Here is a 13,386-nt window from a genome sequence, read left to right as displayed (position 1 = left end):
ACTAAGAGAAAAGAAATTGAGAAGGAACCTCAAACACATGTGCACAGGGAAAATTTTCCTGAACAGAACAGCAACAGCTTATGCTTTAAGATCAAATGGGACTGCATAAAATTGCCAAGCTTCTGTAAGACAAAAAATACTGTCAATAGGACAAAATGGCAACGAACAGATTTGGAAGAGATCTTTACCAATCCTACATCAGATAGAGGGCTAATATCGAATACATACAAATAACTCAAGAAATTAGACTCCAGACAATCAAATGAACGTATTAAAAAAAAAACACAGTAGAGTGTTAAAGAATTTTCCACTGGGGAATATCGAATGTTCAAAAAAACACCTAAAGAGATATTCAACATCCTTAGTCATCAAGGAAATGAAAATCAAAACCACCCTGAGAGTCCCTCTCACACCAGTCAGAATGGCTAATGTCAAAAACTCAGGTGACATCAGATGCTGGCAGGGATGTGGAGAAAGATAAACACTCCTCCATTGTTGATGGAATTGAAAGCTCCTACAACTATTCTGGAAATCAGTGTGGTGGCTCCTCAGAAAATTTTACATAATATTACATGATGACCAAGCTGTACCACTTCTGAGCATATATCCAAAATATGTTCTAACATATAACAAGGGCACATGAACCACTATGTTCTCAGCAGCTATATTTATAGTAGTCAAAAGCTGGAAACAACAAAGTTGTCCTTCAATAGGGGATTAGATAAAAAAATGTGATATATTTACGCAATTGAGTTCCATTCAGCTATTAAAAACAATAATTCATGAAATTCTTATACAAATATTTGGAACTGGAAAATATCCTCAATGAGGTAACCCAATCACAAAAGAGCACACAAGGTTTTCACTCAGTGATAAGTAGATATTACCCCATAAACTCAGAATAGTCAGGATACAATCCACAGACCACATGAAGTTCAAGAAGCAGGAAGACCAAAATGTGATTCCTTTGGTCCTTCTTAGAAGGGGTAACAAAATACTCATGAGAGAAAATATGGAGACAAAGTGTGGAGCAGAAACTGAAGGAAATGCCATCCAGAGACTGCTCCACCTGATGATCCATCGCATATACAGTCACCAAACACAGACACTATTGTTGATGCCAAAAAATGCATGCTGACAGTAGTCTGATAGCCAGAGCCTGACATGTTCAGAGGTGGATACTCACAGAGAACCATTGAAATGATCATGGTGTCTCAAATGGAGGAGTTAGAGAAAGGAATGAAGGAGCTGAAGGGGTTTGTAACCCCATATGAAGACAACAATATCAATCATACAGCTCCCAGGTTCTAAACCACCAACCAAGGAGTACACAGGAAGGGATCCATGGCTCCATCCCTATATGTTGCAGAGGATGGCCTTCTTGGGTATATATGGGAGAAGATGACTTTGGTCCTGTGAAGACTTGATGCTCCAGTATAGAATGATAGTGTAGGGAGGTGGGTCTGGGTGGGTGAGTTTGGGTACATCCTCATCAAAGCAGAGGAGAGGTGATGGGATAGAGATTTTTTGGATCAGAAATCTGAAAAGAGGATAACATTTGAAATGTAAGTAAATATAATATCAAAGAAAAAAAAAGAATGCTAATAGCAAACCGAGGATTCAATTCCAGGGAAGATAATTTTCTTTCCTACAGTTGTTGAAAATCCTGATTAATGTACTACTTCGGGCTTATTAAAGGTGGTTCTCCTTTATCTAATTGCTTCTTTGTGTATGTTCATACTTAACAATGTGTTATTAAATCCTTCATGACATCAATTTTATTACTTAAAGTTTCTTCTGTATCACTTATATCCAGAATCAAGTAGACAATGAAGCTTCTAAACATATGGATACAGAAGACAGGAACCTTGTATAAAACAGATTGAAAGGGTGAGAGAAATTTCTTTTTTTTTTCATTTTTTATTAGGTATTTAGCTCATTTACATTTCCAATGTTATACCAAAAATCCCCCATACCCACAAACCCCCACTCCCTTACCCACCCACTCCCCCTTTTTGGCCCTGGTGTTCCCCTGTACTGGGACATATAAAGTTTGCGTGTCCAATGGGCCTCTCTTTCCAGTGATGGCCAACTAGGCCATCTTTTGATACATATGCAGCTAGAGTCAAGAGCTCCAGGGTACTGGTTAGTTCATAATGTTGTTCCACCTATAGGGTTGCAGATCCCTTTAACTCCTTGGGTACTTTCTCTAGCTCCTCCATTGGGAGCCCTATGATCCATCCATTAGCTGACTGTGAGCATCCACTTCTGTGTTTGCTAGGCCCAAGCATAGTCTCACAAGAGACAGCTACAGCTGGGTCCTTTCGATGAAATCTTGCTAGTGTATGCAATGGTGTCAGCGTTTGGATGATGATTATAGGGTGGATCCCTGGATATAGCAGTATCTACATGGTCCATCCTTTCGTCTCAGCTCCAAATTTTGTAACTCCTTCCATGGGTGTTTTGTTCCCACTTCTAAGGAGGGGCATAGTGTCCACACTTCAGTCTTCATTTTTCTTGAGTTTCATGTGTTTAGCAAATTGTATCTTATATCTTGGGTATCCTAGGTTTTGGGCTAATATCCACTTATCAGTGAGTACATACTGTGTGAGTTCCTTTGTGAATGTGTTACCTCACTCAGGATGATGCCCTCCAGGTCCATCCATTTGGCTAAGAATTTCATAAATTCATTCTTTTTAATAGCTGAGTAGTATTCCATTGTGTAGATGTACCACATTTTCTGCATCCATTCCTCTGTTGAGGGGCATCTGGGTTCTTTCCAGCTTCTGGCTATTATAAATAAGGCTGCTATGAACATAGTGGAGCATGTGTCTTTCTTACCAGTTGGGGCATCTTCTGGATATATGCCCAGGAGAGGTATTGCTGGATCCTCCGATAGTACTATGTCCAATTTTCTGAGGAACCGCCAGAATGATTTCCAGAGTGGTTGTACAACCCTGCAATCCCACCAACAATGGAGGAGTGTTCTTCTTTCTCCACATCCTTGACAGAATCTGCTGTCACCTAAATTTTTGATCTTAGCCATTCTGACTGGTGTGAGGTGGAATCTCAGGGTTGTTTTGATTTGCATTTTCTTGATGTTTAAGGATGTTGAACATTTTTTCAGGTGCTTCTCTGCCATTCGGTATTCCTCAGGTGAGAATTCTTTGTTCAGTTCTGAGCCCCATTTTTTAATGGGGTTATTTGATATTCTGAAGTCCACCTTCTTGAGTTCTTTATATATGTAGGATATTAGTCCCCTATCTGATTTAGGATAGGTAAAGATCCTTTCCCAATCTCTTGGTGGTCTTTTTGTCTTATTGACGGTGTCTTTTGCCTTGTAGAAACTTTGGAGTTTCATTAGGTCCCATTTTCAATTCTCGATCTTACAGCACAAGCCATTGCTCTTATGTTCAGAAATTTTTCCCCTGTGCCCATATCTTCAAGGCTTTCCGCACTTTCTCCTCTATAAGTTTCAGTGTCTCTGGTTTTATGAGAAGTTCCTTGATCCACTTAGATTTGACCTCAGTACAAGGAGATAAGTATGGATCGATTCCCATTCTTCTACATGATAACAACCAGTTGTGCCAGCACCAATTGTTGAAAATGCTGTCTTTCTTCCACTGGATGGTTTTAGCTCCCTTGTCGAAGATCAAGTGACCATAGGTGTGTGGGTTCATTTCTGGGACTTCAATTCTATTCCATTGGTCTACTTGTCTGTCTCTATACCAGTACCATGCAGTTTTTATCACAATTGCTCTGTAGTAAAGCTTTAGGTCAGGCATGGTGATTCCACCAGAGGTTCTTTTATCCTTGAGAAGAGTTTTTTCTATCCTAGGTTTTTTGTTATTCCCGATGAATTTGCAAATTGCTCCTTCTAATTCGTTGAAGAATTGAGTTGGAATTTTGATGGGGACTGCATTGAATCTGTAGATTGCTTTTGGCAAGATAGCCATTTTTACAATGTTGATCCTGCCAATCCATGAGCATGGGAGATCTTTCCATCTTCTGAGATCTTCTTTAATTTCTTTCTTCAGAGACTTGAAGTTTTTATCATACAGATCTTTCACTTCCTTAGTTAGAGTCACGCCGAGATATTTTATATTATTTGTGAATATTGAGAAGGGTGTTGTTTCCCCAATTTCTTTCCCAGCCTGTTTATTCTTTGTGTAGAGAAAGGCCATTGACTTGGTTGAGTTTATTTTATATCCAGCTACTTCACCGAAGCTGTTTATCAGGTTTAGGAGTTCTCTGGTTGAATTTTTAGGGTCACTTATATATACTATCATATCATCTGCAAAAAGTGATATTTTGTCTTCCTCTTTTCCAATTTGTATACCCTTGATCTCCTTTTGTTGTCTAATTGCTCTGGCTAATACTTCAAGTACTATGTTGAATAGGTAGGGCAAGAGTGGACAGCCTTGTCTAGTCCCTGATTTTAGTGGGATTGCTTCCAGCTTCTCTCCATTTACTTTGATGTTGGCTACTGGTATGCTGTAGATTGTTTTTATCATGTTTAGGTATGGGCCTTGAATTCCTGATCTTTTCAAGACTTTTATCATGAATGGGTGTTGGATGCTTTTCCTGCATCTAACGAGATGATCATGTGGTTTTTGTCTTTGAGTTTGTTTATATAATGGATTACATTGATGGATTTTCGTATATTAAACCATCCCTGCATCCCTGGAATAAAACCTACTTGGTCAGGATGGATGATTGCTTTAATGTGTTCTTGGATTCGGTTAGCGAGAATTTTATTGAGGATTTTTGCATCGATATTCATAAGAGAAATTGGTTGAAGTTCTCTATCTTTGTTGGATCTTTCTGTGGTTTAGGTATCAGAGTAATAGTGGCTTCATAAAATGAGTTGGGTAGAGTACCTTCTACTTCTATTTTGTGAAATAGTTTGTGCAGAACTGGAATTAGATCTTCTTTGAAGGTCTGATAGAACTCTGCACTAAACCCGTCTGGTCCTGGGCTTTTTTTGGCTGGGAGACTATTAATAACTGCTTCTATTTCTTTATGGGATATGGGACTGTTTAGATGGTCAACTTGATCCTGATTCAACTTTGGTACCTGGTATCTGTCCAGAAATTTGTCCATTTCGTCCAGGTTTTCCAGTTTTGTTGAGTATAGCCTTTTGTAGAAGGATCTGATGGTGTTTTGGATTTCTTCAGGATCTGTTGTTATGTCTCCCTTTTCATTTCTGATTTTGTTAATTAGGATTTTGTCCCTGTGCCCTCTAGTGAGTCTAGCTAAGGGTTTATCTATCTTGTTGATTTTCTCAAAGAACCAACTCCTCGTTTGGTTAATTCTTTGAATATTTCTTCTTGTTTCCACTTGGTTGATTTCACCTCTGAGTTTGATTATTTCCTGCCATCTACTCCTTTTGGGTGAATTTGCTTCCTTTTTTTCTAGAGCTTTTAGATGTGTTGTCAAGCTGCTAGTATGTGCTCTCTCCTGTTTCTTCTTGGGGGCACTCAGAGCTATGAGTTTCCCTCTTAGAAATGCTTTCATTGTGTCCCATAGGTTTGGGTACGTTGTGGCTTCATTTTCATTAAACTCTAAAAAGTCTTTAATTTCTTTCTTTATTCCTTCCTTGACCAAGTTATCATTGAGAAGAGTGTTGTTCAGTTTCCACGTGAATGTTGGCTTTCCATTATTTATGTTGTTATTGAAGATCAGTCTTAGGCCATGGTGGTCTGATAGGATACATGGGACAATTTCAATATTTTTGTATCTATTGAGGCCTGTTTTGTGACCAATTATATGGTCAATTTTGGAGAAGGTCCCGTGAGGTGCTGAGAAGAAGGTATATCCTTTTGTTTTAGGATAAAATGTTCTGTAGATATCTGTCAGGTCCATTTGTTTCATAACTTCTGTTAGTTTCACTGTGTCCCTGTTTAGTTTCTGTTTCCACGATCTGTCCTTTGAAGAAAGTGGTGTGTTGAAGTCTCCCACTATTATTGTGTGAGGTGCAATTTCTTCATTCAGAAATTAATGGGCTTCTGTGGAGGGATGCCAGAGTTCACCCTTGAGTATCATATTCTGCTGCTTTCTACCTTAATTTTTGAGGCATGTTCTTTTAGTGAAACTGGATGTTTCTTAATCAGTTAAATTGTCTTGCCTGCCTGTCAAGTAACCACTGTCACTCATGGAAATTAGGAAGACAAACTAGGGTCCTCATACTTATGGAGGAAGCACTGAGGCCACTGTGCTATTTTTCTCATTATCATTGTTTAATTTATTCATTCATTCCAACTAATAAATATTCCATGCAATACTCTCTAGGATGCTATAACTATAAGCCACATAGTTAGTGGTTTAACCCATAGATATGTTCCTGCATTTATAGAGTTGGGGACTGACGGTCAAAATTCAAATTACTAAGTCTATGTTGAAATTTCTTTCCTTTGTAGAAAACTACTTTATAGTTGTGTTCTCCTGACATTTCTCCTTCTTCTTGCTTAATTGTATCTTCACCTAACAACTGTTTTTGATTTTAAATAACTGTTTCCAAATCTATATTCACATTGAAACATAAATACTTAAATGTGAATTATAGAACACACAATTAGTCCATAAGATTTCACATCAGTTTAATTTTTTGTTAAAGTGTTACATGTGATAGACATCTTTCCCTCCATACACTAAAGTAGAGATTTAAGATGGATGCACGCATCACTCACCTGAAGAATATGGCAAAATTTCAAGAAACAATAGAATTCACTGAGGCTGGGTAGATGGATGATTCAGTAAAGTTCTTTTGCATGAAGACTTGAGTTCTATTCCCTTCACATATTTAAAAATTCAAGTATAATGGTGTATTCTTGTGCTGGAAGATGCTGCTATTAAGGCCAGGGTTCATCATCTCTGAATAAATCCCCCAAGCTCAACATGAAATGGAGGACTCAGCAGGCCTTTTTCTTCTTTTCCTGACCTTATCTGGAGAGTGCCACTCAGCACAGGTACCTGACCTCATGTAGAAGATGACACTGCACAGTTTCCCACAAGAACTGCATGATTCAGCACACAAGTCATGTTGAGCCCTTCCCACAATATAATAATTAGGTTTTGCATTATGATCAATCATCCCTTCCTGCCTATAATCCCCTTAAAATCTTGGAGGAAAGTTACATTACAGGTTCCGCATACTGTCTCCAGATAAGAACTTGCTAGACGCATTCTTGAATTTCCTCTTTATGTTAATGAAGCATTCACTCCCTGCTAAATAATGTATATCCACCCTGGAAATTCCTACCCACTTCACAGGATCTATATAGCCATTTTCACCCCAAATTACATTGAGCTGTCTCACTGAAACTGATTCAGAGTGGTTGTGCCAGGTTGCAATCCCACGAGCAATGGAGGAGTGTTCTCCTTTCTCCACCTCCTTGCCAGCATCTGCTGTTAACTGAATTTTTGATCTTAGCCATTCTGACTGGTGTAAAGTAGAATCTCAGGGTGGTTTTGATTTTCATTTCCCTGATGACTAAGGATGTTGAACATTTTTTTAGGTTCTTCTTAGCCTTTCAGTATTCCTCAATTGATAATTTTTTGTTCAGCTCTTTACACCCTATTTAAATTGGGTTGTTTTTCTGGACTCTAACTTATTATTTGGATATATTGGATATTAGCCTTCTATCAGATTTAGAATTGATAAATATCTTTTCAAAATCTTTTGGATGCCCTTTTTGACTTTTTGACAGTGTCCTTTGCTTTACAAAACTTTGCAATTTTATGAGATACCATTTGTCAATTCTTGATCTTACAACCCAACCATTGGTGTTCTGTTCAGGAACTTTTCCACTGTGCCCATATCTTCAAGGCTCTTCCCCACTTTCTCCTATATAAGTTTTCAGTGTCTCTCATTTTATGTGGAGTTCTTTGATCCACTTGAACTTGAGCTTTGTACAAGGCAATGAGAATGGATCAATTAGAATTTTTCTACATGGTTTGGTAGTTCCTCAGAAAATTTGACATTGTACTACCAGAGGATCCAGCAATACCACTCCTGGGCATATACCCAGGAGATGGTCCAACATTAAATAAGAACACATGATCCACTATATTCATAGCAGCCTTATTTATAATACTCAGAAGCAGGAAAGAAACCAGATGTCCCTCAACAGAGGAATGGATAACAGAAGATTTGGTACATATAAAAATTGGAGTACTATATATCTATTAAAAACAATGAATTTATGAAATTCTTATGCAAATAAATGGATCTGGAGGATATTATCCTGAGTGAGATAACACAATGAAACAGAACACACATCATATGCACTCACTGATAAGTGGATATTAGCCCAGAAACTTGGAACACCCAAGGTACAATTTGGAAAACATATGAAACTCAAGAAGTAAGACCAAATTGTGGATACTTCAATCCTTCTTAGAAGGGGTAAGAAATGCCCATGGAAGGAGTTACAAAGACAAAGTTTGGAGCAGAGACTGAAGGAATAGCCATCCATAAACTGCCCCACCTGGGGATCCATCCCATATACAAGCACCAAACTCAGATACTATTGTGGATGCCAACAAGAGTTTGCTGACAGGAACCTATATAGCTGTCTCTTGTGAGGCTATGCCAGTGCCTGACAAATACAGAAGTGGATGCTCACACCCATCCATTGGACAGAACACAGGGTCCCAAATGAAGGAGCTAGAGAAAGTAACCAAGGAGCTGAACGTGTTTGCAGCTCCATAGGAGGAACAACAATATGAACTAACCAGTACCTCCAGAACTCTCTGGGACTAAACAACCATCCAAACAATCAATCAATCAATCAATCAATCAATCAATCAATCAATCAATAAAACAAAACATGGTGGGACTCATGGCTCTAGAATTACATGAAGCAGAGGATGGCCTAGTTGGTCATCAATGGAAGGAGAGGCACTTGGTCCTGTGAAGGATCTAAGTCCCACTATAGTGGAATGTCAGGGCCATGAAGCAGAAGTGAGTGGGTTAGTGAGGAGGGAGAAGGAGAAGGGGATAGGGGATATTCAGAGGGGAAACCAGGAAGAGATATGATATTTGAAATGTAAATAAAGAAAATATCTAATTAAAAAAATAAGAAGAAACTGATCCGGGACTTTAATTTGATGATACTCAGTGCTGTCTGAACCATGATCACTTCTGCTGTCCTCTCCCATTGGACCTGTCTTTAAGGACCCATGTGGAAGGGGAGTCCTGTATTTCTATAGTCCCAGCATAGTAAGTAAGGAAAGAAAGCCCTTGGGACTGTTGGCCAGCCAGTCTAATTGTATAAGCATGCTGTACCTTAAGTGAAAAAACCAGAGACACTGAAACTTATAGAGGAGAAAGTAGGGAAAAGCCTTGAAGACATGGGTACAGGGGAAAATTCCTGAATAGAACAGCAATGGCTTGTGCTGTAAGATCGAGAATTGATAAATGGGACCTCATAAAATTGCAAAGCTTCTGCAAAGCAAAAGACACCTTCAATAAGACAAAAAGACCACCAACAGATTGGGAAAGGATCTTTACCTGTCCCAAATCGGATAGGGGACTAATAGCCAATATATATAAAGAACTAAAGAAGGTGGACTCCAGAAAATCAAATAACCCCATTAAAAAATGGGGCTCAGAGCTGAACAAAGAATTCTCACCTGAGGAATACCGAATGACTGAGAAGCACCTGAAAAAATGTTCAACCTCCTTAATCATCATGGAAATGCAAATCAAAACAACCCTGAGATTCCACTTCACTCTAGTCAGAATGGCTAAGATCAAAAACTCAGGTGACAGCAGATGCTGGTGAGGATGTGGAGAAAGGGGAACACTCCTCCATTGTTGGTGGGATTGCAAGCTTGTACAACCACTCTGGAAATCAGTCTGGCGGTTCCTCAGAAAATTGGACATAGTACTACCGGGGGATCCTGCAATACCTCTCCTGGGCATATATCCAGAAGATGCCCCAACTGGTAAGAAGGACACATGCTCCACTATGTTCATAGAAGCCTTATTTATAATATCCAGAAGCTGGAAAGAACCCAGATGTCCCTCAACAGAGGAATGGATACAGAAAATGTGGTACATTTACACAATGGAATACTACTCAGCTATTAAAAAAATGAATTTATGAAATTCCTAGGCAAATGGATGGACCTGGATGGCATCATCCTGAGTGAGGTAACCCAATCACAAAGGAACTCGCACAATATGTACTCACTGATAAGTGGATATTAGCCCAGAAACTTAGGATACCCAAGATATAACATACAACTTGATAATCGCATGAAATTCAAGAAGAAGGAAGACCAAAGTGTGGACACTTTACCCCTTCCTAGAAATGGGAACAAAACACCCATGGAAGGAGTTACAGAGACAAAATTTGGAGCTGTGACAAAAAGATGGACCATCTAGTGATTGCCATATGCAGGGATCCATCCCATAATCAGCTTCCAAACGCTGACACCATTGCACACACTAGCAAAATTTTGCTGAAAGGACCCAGATATAGCTCTCTCTTGTGAGACTATGCCGGGCCCCAGCAAATACAGAAGTGGATGATCACAGTCAGCTATTGGATGGGTTACATGGCCCCCAATGCAGGAGCTAGAGATATTACCCAAGGAGCTAAATGGAACTGCAACCCTATAGGTGGAACAACAATATGAACTAACCAGTACCCCGGAGCTCTTGTCTCTAGCTGCATATGTATCAAAAGATGGCCTAGTCGGCCATCACTGCAAAGAGAGGCCCATTGGACTTGCCAACTTTAGATTCCTTAGTACAGGGGAACTCCAGGGCCAAAAAGGGGGAATGGGTGGGTAGGGGATTGGGGGGGTGGGTATGGGGGACCTTTGGGACAGCATTGAAAATGTAAACGAGGAAAATACCTAATAAAAAAAATAAAAAATTAAAAAAAAATTACATCTATAAACTAAGGTTGAACTCAATTGATGCATGTCACCTGACAGAGCATCTGCATTCTACACCCAAGAATACACATGTCTACATATTTGTAAACACACATTTGAGAGAGAGAGAGAGAGAGAGAGAGAGAGAGAGAGAGAAAGAGAAAGAGAAAGAGAAAGAGAAAGAGAAAGAGAAAGAGACAGAGACAGAGACAGAGACAGAGACAGAGACAGAGAGAGAGAGAGAGAGAGAGAAAGAGAAAGAGAAAGAGAAAGAGAAAGAGAAAGAGAAAGAGACAGACAGAGACAGAGACAGAGACAGAGACAGAGACAGAGACAGAGACAGAGACAGAGACAGAGAAAGAGACAGAGACAGAGAGAGAGAGAGAGAGAGAGAGAGAGAGAGAAAGAGAAAGAGAAAGAGAAAGAGAAAGAGAAAGAGAAAGAGAAAGAGAAAGAGAAAGAGAAAGAGAAAGAGAAAGAGACTGACTGACCAAAATCACATAAGGATAATATGAAACTAAGAAATGAGAGAGGTGGAATATGAGTTTCTGAGGCAGGTTTGCAGAATGCTTATAATGAATAGAAAATTGAATGTGTGACCTACTTGCTACTAATAAAATAGTGTAAGAGGTAGTATAAGAAAGAATGAAGAACAATAAGCCAGTTGATTTGAATAATGTAAAAAAATCAGTGTGTGTAATACAGTAGACATCATTTTTCCTAGTAATATAAAGATGTAACTTCAGTAGTAGAGCCAATAACAACATGGGAGGCATAAAGACTAATCTGCTGTGGGACACAGATGTGATGGGCAAGTACTGAGTGGATAGAAGAATGTCAGTTCACAGATTGGAAAGTTACAATAGTTTAAGTGTTTGATAGATACTACACTTTATTTAGCAAATAAAGCTGTTCAATTTTTGGAGATTATATGTTCCCTCTGCAAAGAAAATGAAAATTCACTGAATATTAATAGCAAACATCATGCTGTCTATCATCCAAGCAAAATGGTGCCCTTGTGAAGCAAGATGCCTAGTCACTTAATGATTAAGGCACACTTTTTACTGGAAACAGGGGTGTTCTTTGATGTAATAATACCTTGTTCAGAGAGTGCACATAAAAACCGAATGCAACTTATGACTTTTTCTTTTTAAAATATTTTAATTACATTTCTTTATTCAGTTATTTATTATAGAAGTGGAATGCACAGTGTGTATGTGTTTGTGTATGCAGAGGTCAGACCAGACCTGCAGAAATAGTTTATCTCTTTCTATATTTGGGTCACAGAGATGAACCTCAGTTTATCAGTCTTGGCAATAGGTACCTTTGCCTGTTGATCCAACTTAACAATGAATTTTTAATGTTTTTTTATTATTTTAATTAGCATATTCTGTTAAAACAACATATGCTCCATTACATTTTTGTACATGTATAATGTACTTTAATCATGTTCACTTGCCACCCCTGCTAATTTCTTCATGACCTTTATAGAATCCAACTAGACCCCCTAATGCCTTTATACCCCCGATTATCTAGTCAGGACTAGACGATAGAGCTGCTAACACAGAGACATCCAGTTTTTCAATGACTTCAGCACTGAAGAAACCCACCCACCCCACACCCTTCTTTCTCTCTCTGTCTCTCTCTATCTCTGTCTCTGTGTGTGTCTCTCTGTCTGTTTCTCTATCTCTGTCTCTGTCTGTCTGTCTGTCTGTCTGTCTGTCTCTATCTCTCACTGTGTGTCTATGCCTCTCTCTCACTCTGTCTCTCTCACTGTTTCTCTGTCTGTCTCTGTCTCTCTCTCACTCTGTCTCTTTCTGTTTCTCTGTCTGTCTCTGTCTGTCTCTGTCTCTCTCTGTCTTTCTCTCTCTCTCCTCTTTCCAATCCAGTATATAGTGCTTACCTTTCCTTGGGGAGAAAAAGAAACTTGCAAGTTGCTTCTCCAGAACAGGAGTTTGGTGGACCCATACTAAGAATGTCATGTGCAGAGGAGCACAGCACCCAAGAATTTGAAAGTGTGGTCACTGTCATTGGCTCCACAGTCATCTTTAGAGAACCAGCTGAAAAATCTGTTGTGAAACCAGTTACCCCCGGCAATGCATGCATCAAGCCCAACAACTTGCAGAAGGCTGGAAGAATGAGAGGATGAATGCTTGCAAGTTACCTAAAAATTCATGAATATTACTCAACCACAATCCTCTGCCTGCCCATTTTTCTAGTTTGCTGGTTTCATGACCCTCTTCCCCAGCACCAGAATTCAGTTTTCTCTCAGTCTAGCAACTGTACTGACCCACCCTAACTATACTTCCTTCAGCCTGATGAGTTTCGTTGTGGAATCAAGATGAAGGCAGGGAATATAAAGATGACAGAAACAGGTGCCTCCATTTGAATTGAGCTATTTACTTACCCTGTTTCATCAATGCATTTATCAATGTGAAATACTCAACTTCACTGAACTGCTCTAAATGAAGTAACTAGTGACTGTGACTAGTAGGC

General features: G+C 39.2%; 1 pseudogene; it reads right to left on the bottom strand.

The window, feature by feature from the left end:
- Positions 1 to 13,386, bottom strand: part of Gm3116 (predicted gene 3116) — a 199,362-nt pseudogene that overhangs the window by 105,482 nt on the left and 80,494 nt on the right.

This window comes from Mus musculus, chromosome 1, assembly GCF_000001635.26.
Source record: "Mus musculus strain C57BL/6J chromosome 1, GRCm38.p6 C57BL/6J".
NCBI classification, from domain to species: Eukaryota; Metazoa; Chordata; class Mammalia; order Rodentia; family Muridae; genus Mus; species Mus musculus.
Note: the sequence above shows the minus strand (reverse complement) of the source record. Positions and strands in the feature narration are given on the sequence as shown.